We start from the raw sequence: 13,912 nt of genomic DNA, 5'->3' as shown, positions 1-13,912 counted from the left end.
AAATGGTGATGAAGGTATTTAATTTTAATATAGTATTATTTTTCTCCTATTATGTTTATTCGTTACTTAAATAATCTTTATACTACATCTTTTAGGAGTTCAGAGAATTTGACTGTGAAACCCAAACTTCCAAGGATAAAGATGAATTAGAGATTTATCTAAAAGGTTTGATTTACACCAATGAAGATGATTTGAAGTATGATGTGCTGAATTTTTGGAAGATTAATGAGGATAGGTTTTCCATTCTGTCAGTTATGGCCAGAGATGTTTTAAGTATTCCCATCACTACGGTAGCATCTGAGTTTGCATTCAGTATTGGTGGATGTGTTTTAACAAAATATAGAAGTTCCACTCTTCATGCGCATGTTCAAATGCTTATTTGCACAAGGAGTTGGTTACGTGGATTTGTTCCAAATCATGATGGTAAATATTTATGCTATTTTTTTCAAATAATATTTTAAATTAAATTTCTAACTGTTTTTTAATTGGTTGATTTTAGATGATGAAATTGGTGAAATTCATGAAGAAGAAGTGTCAACAGAAACGATGCATCCCCCTCAACATTCATGATTTTAGATGATGAATTTTTGTGTCAACTTTATTTTAATTTTCTAGAGACATTATTGATGGTAAATACTAGAGAGTAAGAAAAAGGGTGATGAGACAGTGAATGCCATGTTTGATTTCTTGCTATATATAGTTAAAAGTTGGATTTAATATGATCAATGTACATTAACATTTATTTTTCAATTTTTTTATTTTTACGCATAAAAATGATAAAGGGATAAAACAAACTAATGACTTTTAATAAGTTTTATGTGTGTTATTGAAATAGAGAATGTAAAAAAAAAAGGTTTAGGTAACCCATGGGTTGGCCTAGGGCTTTTGGCCCTGAGGGCTTTTTAAAAATTTGACCCTATTAGTTAAAGGGCTTTTTATTCTTCTGGCCCTATAAAGTAGGGCCAAAGCCCTATAGGGCCTAACATATTGACACCACTAACTGTACATAATATTTGGTGCTGTGCATCAATCGAATTATGACGTCTACGCATTTTTAGTAGTTTTTATAATTTTTATTAGTTTTCTTAATTTTATATAAAAAATCTTATGTTTCTAGTAGAGTTTTTATAAGTTATGACTAATCATAAATTTAGAGTTGTTTTAGAATTATTGTGAATTCAAGTTATATTCTCAAAAAAATTTACAACTAAAGAGTAAATTACAAATGTTATTAATCCTAATATCTTCATAGTCAAGTGATCATAACTTGAGTTATAGAAGTCCAAATGAGACCGTTCTAGTGGTGTTAAAAAACTAATATACAGAGCTTTAGAATGGTATGCATATGTCTATAATGAACATTTAGTTTGAGTCACGCACGACCATCATCTTTTGGTCATGAAAATCAGCGCCCAAAATGCCAAAACTTGAAACCCAATTCCTAAGCCCATTCCTCCTTCCAGGAAGTTCTGAAATTCAACTGAAAAATTCAAGATTCAAATAATTAGTTGGTATTAACTTCTTGTAAAAGATAAGATTTAGTTGTTACGATCTATTTTTAGATTAAATTTGAATTATTATTAAAATTTGATTTGAATTTAAGTAAGTAGTTATTTTATTCTTCCTAAAAGATAAGATAAAGATTTAGTTTTTGAATTTAAATTTTAGGTAGACTTAGAATATAAATAAGTGAACAAGGTTCATAAGAGAGAGACATCTGGAGGAGGATCTTCAGATTCCAATTCAAGATCTCATGCCTACATCTTCTTCTTTTGCTTTAGTTTTCTTATTCTTATGAGTAACTAATTTCTTTTGTTAAAAGTTAGGAATTCTATTTACTTTTTCATGGATTATTAATCTAATTATTTTATTTTATTTTAAAATATTGCATTAATTTATTTTTAAGATTGAGTTTTCGTTCTTCATTCTTTAAAGATTAGCAGTATTGGAAAATATGCTAATTTTATTTTGAATTCTATTTATTACTTTAGAAAATTTAATATCAGAATTATAGCTTGAAAACTATTTCTCATGATTTTTTAATTTGACTAGGAATATTATTTTAAAAAGTGTGCAACGTTGTTTTTCTTTTAATTCTCAATTGTTTAGGGCTAGTTTGAATAATGACATAAAATTCGATCTAGAACTACTTTTGAATTTTAATTGAAACTAAATGATTTTTGTGCTAAACTTCTTTTCTTAATCGATTGACCAAGGAATTGATGATTGATTACTTTGATTTGGTGGCACGAGACTTAAGAAAAGAAGAGTAAAATGCATGAGACTTAAGTTATATATTATAAGTTATTCTAATTACTTTAATAATAAAGAGCAAGGTCCAAGACTCTGAGCATCAATGGTTAGGAAAGTCTAAAATGATTAAAGGATCAAATGAGTTATTTTTCTAACTTTATGCTTGTGGTGTTACTGTATCTAGTAATCCTTGAGACAGAGCACTAAGAGTCGAGACCAAGTACAATTACACAGTATGCCAAAGGCTCTGAGCACCACTATCTGGGAAAAATAAAAAGAAAAAATTTGAACTCAAAAGAGTTCCTTAGTTAAGTGCTTGTGGTGTTGTTGTATCAAGTTAAGCTTGAAGACAAAACACTTAGAGTTACAACTAGGCTCAAAGTGTAAAGCACCAAAGAAAAAGAAAAGAAAAAGCTGGGTTCAAGGACTAATCAAAGCTTCAAAAGGATATCAATATTTCTGGGATTCTGATAAACCCATATTTTGTGATATATTTTGTGCTTAGTTTGAGTGTTTTATTCAATCCTTCACCCACTTATTCATATTAATTGCATGGTTTTACTTTCCCTTCCTTATTATGTGATGTATGTGAAAAACATGTTTCCTATGCTTTAAAATTGATTATTTTAATTACCTTTATTTCCATTTGATGCCATGATTAGTGTGTTGAGTAGTTTCAGATCTTCTAAGGCAGGAATGACTTAAAGGATGGAAAAGGAAACATACAAAAATGGAAGGAAAGCATAAAACGGAGTTTTGGAGAAACTAGCATCCACGCGATCGCATGGACGACGCGGTCGCATGCCAAGCGTGAAGAAGCAGTGACGCGGCCGCATGACTGATGCAACCGCACACCTAAAGAAGAACACCTATGATGCGGCCGCATGACTGACACGACCGCGCGACAAGGAAAAACTCCAATTGACGCGACCGCGTGACCCACGCGAACGCGTGACAGAGGCCACGCACCAGAAATTGCAGAAAACGCTCATAGCGGATTCTAAAGCCCTTTTTGGCCCAAATCCATGTCCAGAAGGCATAGACCAGGGGTTATGAAGTGAGGGAATGCATTCCATTGAAGAGAGAATCCAATTTTTAGTCACTTTCCATGATTTAGGTTTAGTTGAAGAGATGTTCTCTCCTCTCTCTTTAGGATTAGGATTTAGGACTTCTCTTAGTTTTAGGAGTGACTCTCGATCCCAGGTTCAATGTTCTTTTACTTTATATTTATTTCTTATTTTCAGATACTTTAATGCTTATATTAGTTATGTTGCCTATTTGGCTTATGCCACATTCATGATGATTTTCTTATTTAATGTTATTTGAGGTATTTCAGTTAATATTGCCTTCTTTTATTTATGCCATTGATTATTCCCAATCTAAAGACATTTTTATTCCAGTAGAATTAATTTATTTTTCCCTTTTTGGTCTTGGTTAAGAAATCAGTAACTCATGAGTTATCTTAGCTCAACATAATTGATAACTGTTATCTTTGCTAATTGAACTGAACTTCAATAATCCCAACCTTTTCTTAGGAAATAAATAGGATTCGAAGGTCAAACTAATTAGTCCCTTGACTTTCCTTTGCTTTAGTAAAGGTTAACTAAGTGGAATTAAGATTCAACTTTCATTATTATTGATAAGAATAACTAAGTCTGGACTTCTAATTTCTTGTACCTTGCCAAAGGGTTACTTTACAGTATTTATTTATTTTAATTGCCATTTAATTTAATTGCTATATTCATTCCTCATTCTCAAAACCCCAATTTACAATCTCCATAACCAATAATAAGAACATACCTCCCTGCAATTCCTTGAGAAGACGACCCGAGGTTTAAATACTTCGGTTATCAATTTATTTAGGGGTTTGTTACTTGTGACAACCAAAACATTTGTACGAAGAGATTTCTGTTAGTTTAGAATCTATATCTACAACGCAACTATTTTTATAAAATTCTTCACTAGCAAAAATCCTAACGTCAGATTCAAAGGACAGTGAGATGCCAAACCTATTTAGAATCCTAGTGTCATTAGCGCCACTCAGTGATTGGATATGAGCTTAAATGAACACTCAAGTCTTAGGCATTTTTCTCTTCTCAGCCTAATATTGTCTTAAGTTGCTTGAAGTTTGGTGTTGTCATGCATGAGCATCTTATACCCATTTTCGGCTTATTTTCTAGTTAAATTTAGTTAGAAATTAGTGAGTTTAGTTATATTTTAGTGTTAAAATCACCCTTGGATGCTACTTTAAGTTTTTTTGGTATTTTTATGATTTCAGGTGAAATTTGGATCAATTTGGCAGAGTTTTGAGCAAAAAGGAGAAGTTTCAAAGTTGCCCCCTTAGGCGCTAAACCCCAAGCTGGCATTTAGCGCTAGCAACAAGTGAAGTCAGGAGCATTTCTGCCCCCCCTTTGGGCGTTAAATGCCAATCCTGACATTTAGCGCCAAGCAATCCGAAGTTAACCTCATCAAAGGAGCATCTTTTGTTGGATTTAGCTTTTAGTTATTATCTTATTTTTTATTTTTATAATTTTTGTTTACAAACAAAATCTTTTAGGTTTAGAATTTATTATTTTATTTTATTTTTAAATCAAGTTAGATTAGATATAAAAGGGAAAAGATACATCCTTTAGGGGAATGATCTCACTTCTGCACGTTTTACTTTTCAGAACCCTCATTTTCTCTATAAATCATGAGCCGCTAAACCTCCTCGGTTAAGGTTAGGAGCTCTGTTTATTTCTATGGATTAAGACTATTACTTTTCTATTTTAATTTATGTATTGATTCAGTTTCAAGGACTGCTTTCGTTCTTTGTCTTATGAATCTGGGTAGAACGGCAGCATAACCCTTATTCTACATGTGTTCTTCTTGTGATTCTCGATATAGCTATCTTGCTTGAACAACAACTTGAAAGCAAACTCCTTCTAAATTGGTAATTACTTAAACTAATCAGGATACATGACATATAATCCTCTAGTTTTAGGTAATTAAGGTTTTTATGGCCATAAACTAGAATTGAACTTAACCCTTTAATCTACATTAAGTGACCAAGACATTGGCGGTTTGATTTAGGTTAGAGGAGACTAAATCACTAAGACATTAGAGTTTAGTCAATTAAAGTTTGCCATAAACTAAATCTTGCATGATTAAAATAGTTGGTAAAAAAATTTGATCCAGATGAATAAACAACTCCGAAGTCTTGATTGTTCTCTCTCATATATTTCACACCACTTTTATTGTTTGCTTCCTTACGTTCGAATTTACTGTTTAATGCGTTTTACTACCATCAAAACACAACTTTCTACTTGCTTGACTAAGTGAGTCATTCGACCATTGTTGCTCAGTCCATCAATCCTTGTGGGATCGACCCTCACTCACCTGAGGTATTACTTGGTACGACCCGGTGCACTTGCTGGTTAGTTTGTGGATATTCAAAATCCGCACCATTGAACCAATGGTAAACTTAAATTTTAAATTTTTTTAAAAAATTGTTTAAAAATTCAATATATAATTTTAAATATTTAAATTCAATAATTTCTAAACTAATAAGTCAAAAAATACAACACTAATTAACTCAAAAAATAATTAACTCAAATAATAATAAACTTAAAAAATTAACAATAAACAATAAGTCAATAATTAACTCAAAAAATAAATAAGTTAATATCAACTCAGAAAATTAACAATAATCAGCTAATTAACTCAAAAAATAATTAACTCAAATAACAATAAACTCATAAAATTAACAATAATTAACAATAAGACAACAATTAATTCAGAAAATTAACAAGCTATGATTAACTCAAAGAATTAATAATAATAATCAACTAATTAAATTAAAAAAATTATCTCAGACAACAAAAAACTTATAAAATTAACAACAATTAACTCAGATAATTAAATTAAACCTAAAGCCGCTGCCACTGCTCTAGTACATAAATTAGCCATCAACGAACATCAGCTTCCACTGCCAAGCCAACATGAATGTTAATTCTAATAAACAGAAGCATGTTAAAACTAAATAAACAATTATAGAAGTCTCATCGTCAACATCTTATCAAAACACAATTCTTTTCACTAATGTTTTCACATTCAAACTAAAGAAATATTATAAAAAAATAAAATTACAATAGAAAATAGATGCATTTGCATCTTAACTAGTTAATTAGTTAGTTATGGCTTTGTTTCATGAATTTTATTCAATAATCAAGTGGTTTCATGGTAATCATCACTTATGTTTACATATAAGAAATCATTAAACATTAAGTTAAATTTGAGTCATTTATGAATATATGAGCTTAAATTGTGAATTTGTATATTTGATGATTATTCATGATGATATGAGCCATGCTTTGATGTAATTTTGTTTATTGATTTCTTGTTACAAGGGAATAGAAGTTAATGAAGCAAGGAGCATGAAGAATACGTGTCTCGGAGTCAATGAATGAAGGAAGGGCATGCATGTGTTACCATTCAATAAAGCTAATATATGAAGTATGCATTAGGGTGGAGTAAGGATCAAATCCTCACCCTTGCACCTCTTGTGGTGCCTCAAGCGCCACTTTAAAGAAGCGATCACACAAATAGGCACCTTCGACACACAACTAAGCAAGGAAGAATGCTTCAAGATTGACACTAATATGGTGCCTTAGGCGCCTAAAAGTGGCACCTCAAGTGCCCTTCAACAACACACTCCAAGGGTCAATTTTGGGCACCATTATTAGTGCCTTAGGCACCCAGAAATGGCTCCTCAAGCGCCCTTCATGCCACCTCTAGGACCATCAATTGTGATCCACCAATGTGGCACCTTAGGCGCCCAAATTGGCACCTCAAGCGCCCTTGATATCACACTCTAGGGCATCAAACTTTGTTACCAACATTGGCGCCTTAGGCACCCAAATTGGAGCCTCAAACGCCAAGTTCATATGCCTTCAAGGAGCAACCTTTTTGGACGCATTGGTGGTGCCTCAAGCGCCCACTATTTGCACCTCAAGCACCCATCATTAACACCTTTCAGGAGCATCAACTTGTCACCAAAAGTGGCGCCTCAAGTGCCTAAATTGGCGCCTCAAATGCCACCTGTTGTGCCAGTTTCCAGAGACTTCATTAGGTGCCAAAAATGGCACCTCAAGCGCCAACCAAAGGAGAAAAATGTGAATTGTTTGAATTTGAAGGCGCCTTCGAAGAGCATTCTCAAGCAAGCAAGAAAACAAGCTTCAAGTGGTGCCTCAAGCGCCTACTCTTCAAGTCTCAAGCGCCAATCCTCTGAAGTATTCCTTTGTGTCATGCAAAGTGTGCTTCAAAGTGAGCCACACTTTCTCAAGAAGCACGGCTCTCTTAATTTTCATGCATTCTTCGCCTTGTAATTCTAATTAAATCCTGAGTCCAAAAGCTCGCAACAAGCCAAAGTTCAAGGGTCTAATTGAAGGAAAGATGAGTGAGGAATGTGGGCTGGGAAGTAAATTGCTTTTGAAAGTTGTACATCTAAGTTAGAAAAGGGGGTGAGTGCTATAAAAAGGGGTTTCCGTAGCTAGTTTAAGGGGTTAGACACTTTTACTTCTTCTTGCACTTTTCTTACTTCTTATTTTGTAATTCCCAGAGCCAGAACCACTAATCCTCTCTCATTGAGGAGAAGAGCTCTATTAAGTTCCAATGGAATGAACTTCTTGATTCTTTAATTTCAATTCATGTTTTTGTTGTTTCTAAGAGAGATTTTTGTTTTGAATTCTAAATGATTCAAATGCATTGAAAGGTAGTTTGAATCTGGGTTGGGTTCATGTCTCATTAAAAGGTTGATTCATGAAACTAAGCTTGAAAATCCTCTCTTTCAATTTAGATTTGATATGTGACATTTAATCAACTAGATTCAGATCTTAAAAGTTGTACGGCTCTAAATTAGAGACCAATCTTCATCTCTTCTCATGATCAATTCAAGACATTGACAATTGATCAGGTTAAGAGAGAATAAATTTTCAAGACATTGGAATTCACTCACTTAACATTTGCCAGAGAACAATAATTACTTGATTGAGATAGCTTTGAGATGTAACATTCTAGAGGAGTTAACATCTCTAATCCTTAATGTTTCCATAATATAATCTTTTTAATTTCTAATTTCTATTGCCAATTTACTCTTTAATTCAATTCGATTATGTAGATCTAATTCTTGCTTATATTCTTAATTCAAATGTTACTTTTAGTCAATTATAATTCAGTCATTTACTTTTCTGCTCTTTAATTTCAGTCATTTATTTCTTTTCTTTTTAACTTTTGGTCATTTACTTTATTGCCAAGATATTTAGTTACATGTTTTGACTGAATCTCCTTGAATTTGATTTGTTTAACTAGAATAGCCAATTGATTAAAGTTGCTTGATCTATTAATCCTCGTGAGAACGATAACCCACTAACCGTAATATTGCTTGATATGATTCGGTGCACTTGGCGGTAGTTTTACGAATTAAGTTTGTAGAATCCGTATCAAAAATACAGAGGATAAATAAATAAATAAATAAATAAAGCCACAAATTATAAATTAAAATGGTGAAATAGACCTCTCAAAATTTGTTCATGTTTTATCTATTTATAAATTAAAACATATATCTAATCAAAGTAATGAAAACATTAACTTCATATGATGATTTTAGAGTTTAACCACTCTAAATTAGTTAGTGAGTAAGTTACCTGGAGATAGTGGTGGTGTATTGACAGCACAAACGGCGTAGTGGCGCTGATGGTGACCAACCTGCAGGCTTTATTAGTTTTTTTTTAAATAAATTACAAAAAAATAATAGAGAGAGAGGAGGACAACCCACTTAGAGGGAGCTCCGGTGACACAAGGAGAAGTGGTAGCAATAGCGGCGGCGGTAGCAATAGAAGGAGTGACAAAAATAGCGATGAAAGAGCGACAAAAATAGCGGCGACAGAGCGACCAACGCGACGCAAGGAGTCTATATGGTCTTTAGAGGCTGTTGGTGGTGCCGGCACCGACAGAAGGGGTTAGTGGATGTGGTTTGGGGGAGAGAGATGCAGAGAGAGAGAGAAACATAGGAGGTTTAGAGAGAGAGAGAAAGAGAGAGAGAGTATGTGTCTTTTAAAATGAGGGGGGAGGACGCTTGATTCCAATTTGGGGAAATTTACCGTCGGATTTACCGGTGGATAAATTCAAAGGTAATGCATTGTGCGTGACCAAAACGCAACGTTCCACTAATTGAACTTTACCAGTGGAAAAATCTGACGGTAATGCATTTGCGTTCCAAAAACGCAATGTTTCATTAATTGAGCTTTACTAGCAGATTTATCCTCCGGTGATTCCAATGGTAATTATCGCACCAATTTTTCCTTTTTTTCCCTCCAAATATTATCGACAAATTTACCATTGGAAAATTGATTCTAATAATAACTTTTTATCCAACCAATTTATTGCTAAATCCCTCAGTAAATTTGCTTGTAAACTCGACGGTAACATCCGACGGTAAATCTGACAGTATTCAACATTTTTCTTGTAGTGATTGCTCTATTTATTCTCTCCTTGATCATCATCTGTCATGTTGCCTATGTCATGTCATTGCTTCTCCATCATTTGTTGCTGCTCTGTCTTCATTTTTGACTCAGTTGCCTTGGTGCCTTTGCTTCAACGTCTTTTACACTACAAGAAATACTGCTAAAAGCGACAGAAAAATAGACGGCTTGGCCATTGATAATATTAAAAATCGACGGCGTGACATGTCACTTTTAAACGTGTCAATTTTTCAAAAATCTAATAAAATCGAATGCTTGTCAAATTGTCGATAAATTTATGCCTATATAGTACTTGTCATCGATAATATTATATAAAATTGACAAAATGTCTATTAATTTTGGATTCATTAAAATTGACAAGAGAGCCATCGATAATATGATTAAAATATTGACAAGTTCTCGGTCTATTTTTTATTTTCTTGTCTATTATGAATTTAAAAAGTGACAATGATGCTGTTGATTTTAATAGCCATGGTCATTTTTTTTATTTTTTCATTTAAAAAATAATAGACAATTAAATATTAAATAGCGAGGTAAATAAACTTTTAAATACAAAAATAAAATTTATAATAAATACTAGATGATGAGTTTACAAACTGATCAAAATAATAATAAATAATCATCTAACTTAAATATTCAAGACAGGATAAATAACTAAACTCGGACTTATATTCGTCTAAATTGTAATCCACTAATAATACAAAATAAGTCCTCATCTGAGTCATCGAGATCGTCAGAATCATCCTCCAATGAGCACCTTGAAGCTGTCCTGGTGGCTGCAAAATAGGTGGGAGTTTTCGACCTAGGGCAGCGCTTTTCAGGGAGCTTAAAAAGTAAAAGGAGGAGGTGGAGCGATATATGATCCAGAACTACTAGGATCCATGACCCTCACATACTCAATCAAGCTGCTGAGTTGATGACTAAATTGATCCATTTGAGAGTTACTGGTGTTGAGATCCTTACGCAAGGATTCAATAGTTTGTTGCCACTCAGCTCTCTATATTTAGCGGCATGTTGTTCAACTTCCCTATTGAGTATTGTGATTCGTTCTCTAAGATCCAAAACATTAGTGCTGGTGGTCGTGGTTGGCCTATCAACTTGGAGTCGCACCATTGAAGAGTTCCTTACCTCACGCATGCCATATATCCTACCTCTTCATTTTTCACCTAATGTCTCAATCCATATGCTTTTTCCAGAGACAATCGGTGGATCAGTTACACCAGCCTCTATAGTAGTCTGTCACTCTTGCTCAGCCTGAAACATGTGCTCTTGAAATGTCTCCTACAATGGGAAAAAATGATTGATAAACTACTATAAGTATCAATAAAGCAAAAGCTAAGAAGATATGTGACAAAACTAAGTCCAACATTACAATTAAGGAAGGTATCAAGTCATTTCTTTTGGCACATTCCAATTTATAAGAAAATTAATTACAATTAAAAAGGTAAGTTACCTTTGCCATTCGAGAGTGTTCATCAACCCATTGAGTCCTATCCTTTTTGCGAGTATGGGTGTGCTAAAAAAACTCATCCATATGCGATGGTCTTCCAAGCCATTGATTCTATATAATATAAATAATAATCAAAAGAAAGAAGTTGATATTATTGTCAAGATATATAATTGGAAAAAAATACAATACACGCACTCTCTCTTGTGTTTTCAAGCTTGCACATAACTTAATGAGAACAATAGCTCAAGTCAATATGCTATCTAAAGGTACGTTTTGTTTTCAGACAAAATTGTATCATAATTTTCAAATAAATGAGAACATAACAAATTTCATGCCCATTAATATTTCCTGACCAGTAGAGCACCCACGTCAATGGATGATTACAAGAACAAAGATAAACATTGTATTATACCAAAACATCGAGTTGAAATATGTTAAACTATAGATTTAATTAGTTGTAAGAAGTCAAATAAGTTAATTTTATCATCATAATATCATACAAGAGGCACAAGTCTACTGAAATAATATAAAATCTGTAGCATGCCATGCATCTCAACTCAACCGAAGCCAATCAACTAAATGCATAAAATCACACCATATGATTAATATTACTAGTTATACCAGAAAAAAGATCTCATCTTAGAAAACAACGTATAAAAAAGGGGAATCTTGACAATTCCAAAAGAAAAAATCAAAATGCAATAGAAGAGACTATACAATCATGGAATGTTAATGGCACCTAACATACTATCATGTTATAATAAAATTGATCTAAAACAGCATACAGAAGAGACACCTATAGAAGAGAATAAAGTGTATAATTTAATGGATACTAAGCATTAAGTAGATTAAGGGAATCACATTAGAGCATTCATTATTCAAAACAAATTCAATTGTCATACAGGATTGATGAGTCCATATTTGATGAGATATTTTGGTTTAATTTAAATAGATTTCATCACATAAACTCACACTTAACCACCAAAATAGTATACTTTTGTGTTTGATACCTAAATTGATCCTAAATGTGAAAACATGCGTTTTTGTGCTTGAATTAGTGATTTTAATCCCACTTTTATACCATGCAATACTGTGATATGTTTTGTGAGTTATTTCAGGTCAATTAGGCAAGATTTGCCTAAGTAAAACTGGAAGGAAGCATATACAAGGGATCACACACGAAGAAAACAAGGAAAAGCACACATAGTCAAGTGTGCGTGCGCACAAGAAGGAATTAGTATGTTTGGGTGCACACAACCCTCTGTGCGTACGCACAGGTGAACATTCAGCAAAGTGTGCGTACTGATAGGCAAAATTGTGACTCATACTTTTCACAACTCGAACAATTCCTAGCAATGGCTCCAAAAACTTGCTGCACAATACTATGGTTCACACACATTCTTCACAACTTCGCACAACTAACAAGCAAGTGCACTAGGTCGTCCAAGTAATAAACCTTACGTGAGTAAGGCTCGATCCCACGGAGATTGTTGGTATGAAGCAAGCTATGGTCATCTTGTAAATCTCAGTCAGGCGGATTCTAATGGTTATAATGGTTTTCGAATATAAAGATAAATAAAGCATAAAATAAAGATAGAGATACTTATGTAATTCATTGGTGGGAATTTCAGATAAGCACATGAAGATACTGTGTTCCTTCTGAATCTCTGCTTTCCTACTGCTTTCATCCAATAATTCTTACTCATTTCCATGGCAAGCTGTATGTTGGGGGATCACCGTTGTCAATGGCTACCATCTGTCCTCTCAGTGAAAATTGTCCATGTGTGCTGTCACCACATGGCTAATCATTTGTCAGTTCTTGATCATGTAAGAATAGGATTTACTATCCTTTTGCGTTGTCACCACGCCCTACAGTCGCGAGTTTGAAGCTCGTCACTGTCATTCAATCCCTAAATCCTACTCGGAATACCACAGACAATGTATAGACTTTCCGGATTCTCAAGAATGCTGCCAATGGATTCTAGCTTATACCACGAAGTTTCTGATTAAGGAATCCAAGTGATATTCATTCAATCTTATTTGCATGTAGAATGAAAGTGGTTGTCAAGCACACGTTCATAAGTGAGAATGGTGATGAACGTCACATAATCATCACATTCATCAGGTTCTTGTGTGCGAATGGATATCTTAGAATAAGAATAAGCATGAATTGAATAGAAAACAGTAGTAATTGCATTAATACTCGAGGAACAGCAGAGCTCCACACCTCTATGGTGTGTAGAAACTCCATCGTTGAAAATACATAAGTGATAAAGGTGTTCATTGGTTTTGGCCCCAGAGAGGGAACCAGGATAATCAAGACTCTGGTCTAAGGACTAAACGTCCAATGATGATCAAAAGATGTCTAATACAATAGTAAAAAGTTCTATTTATACTAAACTAGTTACTAGGATTACAAAAATAAGTAAACTCGAACAAAGTATGGACTATTATATATTTTTGGAAAGCCCTAGATGTCTAGTTTCCAACGCAATTGAAAGCGCACCATTTAGAGTTTTGTAGTTCCAGAAAATCTATTTCGAGTGCAGGGAGGTCAGAATCCAACAGCATCTGTAGTCATTTTTCAGCTTCCTATAAGATTTTTGCTCAGGTCCCTCAATTTCAGCCAGAAAATACCTGAAATCACAGAAAAACACACAAACTCGTAGTAAAGTCCAGAAATGTGAAT

This window comes from Arachis stenosperma, chromosome 3 (genome assembly GCF_014773155.1).
Source record: "Arachis stenosperma cultivar V10309 chromosome 3, arast.V10309.gnm1.PFL2, whole genome shotgun sequence".
Lineage (NCBI taxonomy): Eukaryota > Viridiplantae > Streptophyta > Magnoliopsida > Fabales > Fabaceae > Arachis > Arachis stenosperma.
The sequence above is the reverse complement of the archived record's forward strand: the minus strand, read 5'-3'. Positions refer to the sequence as shown.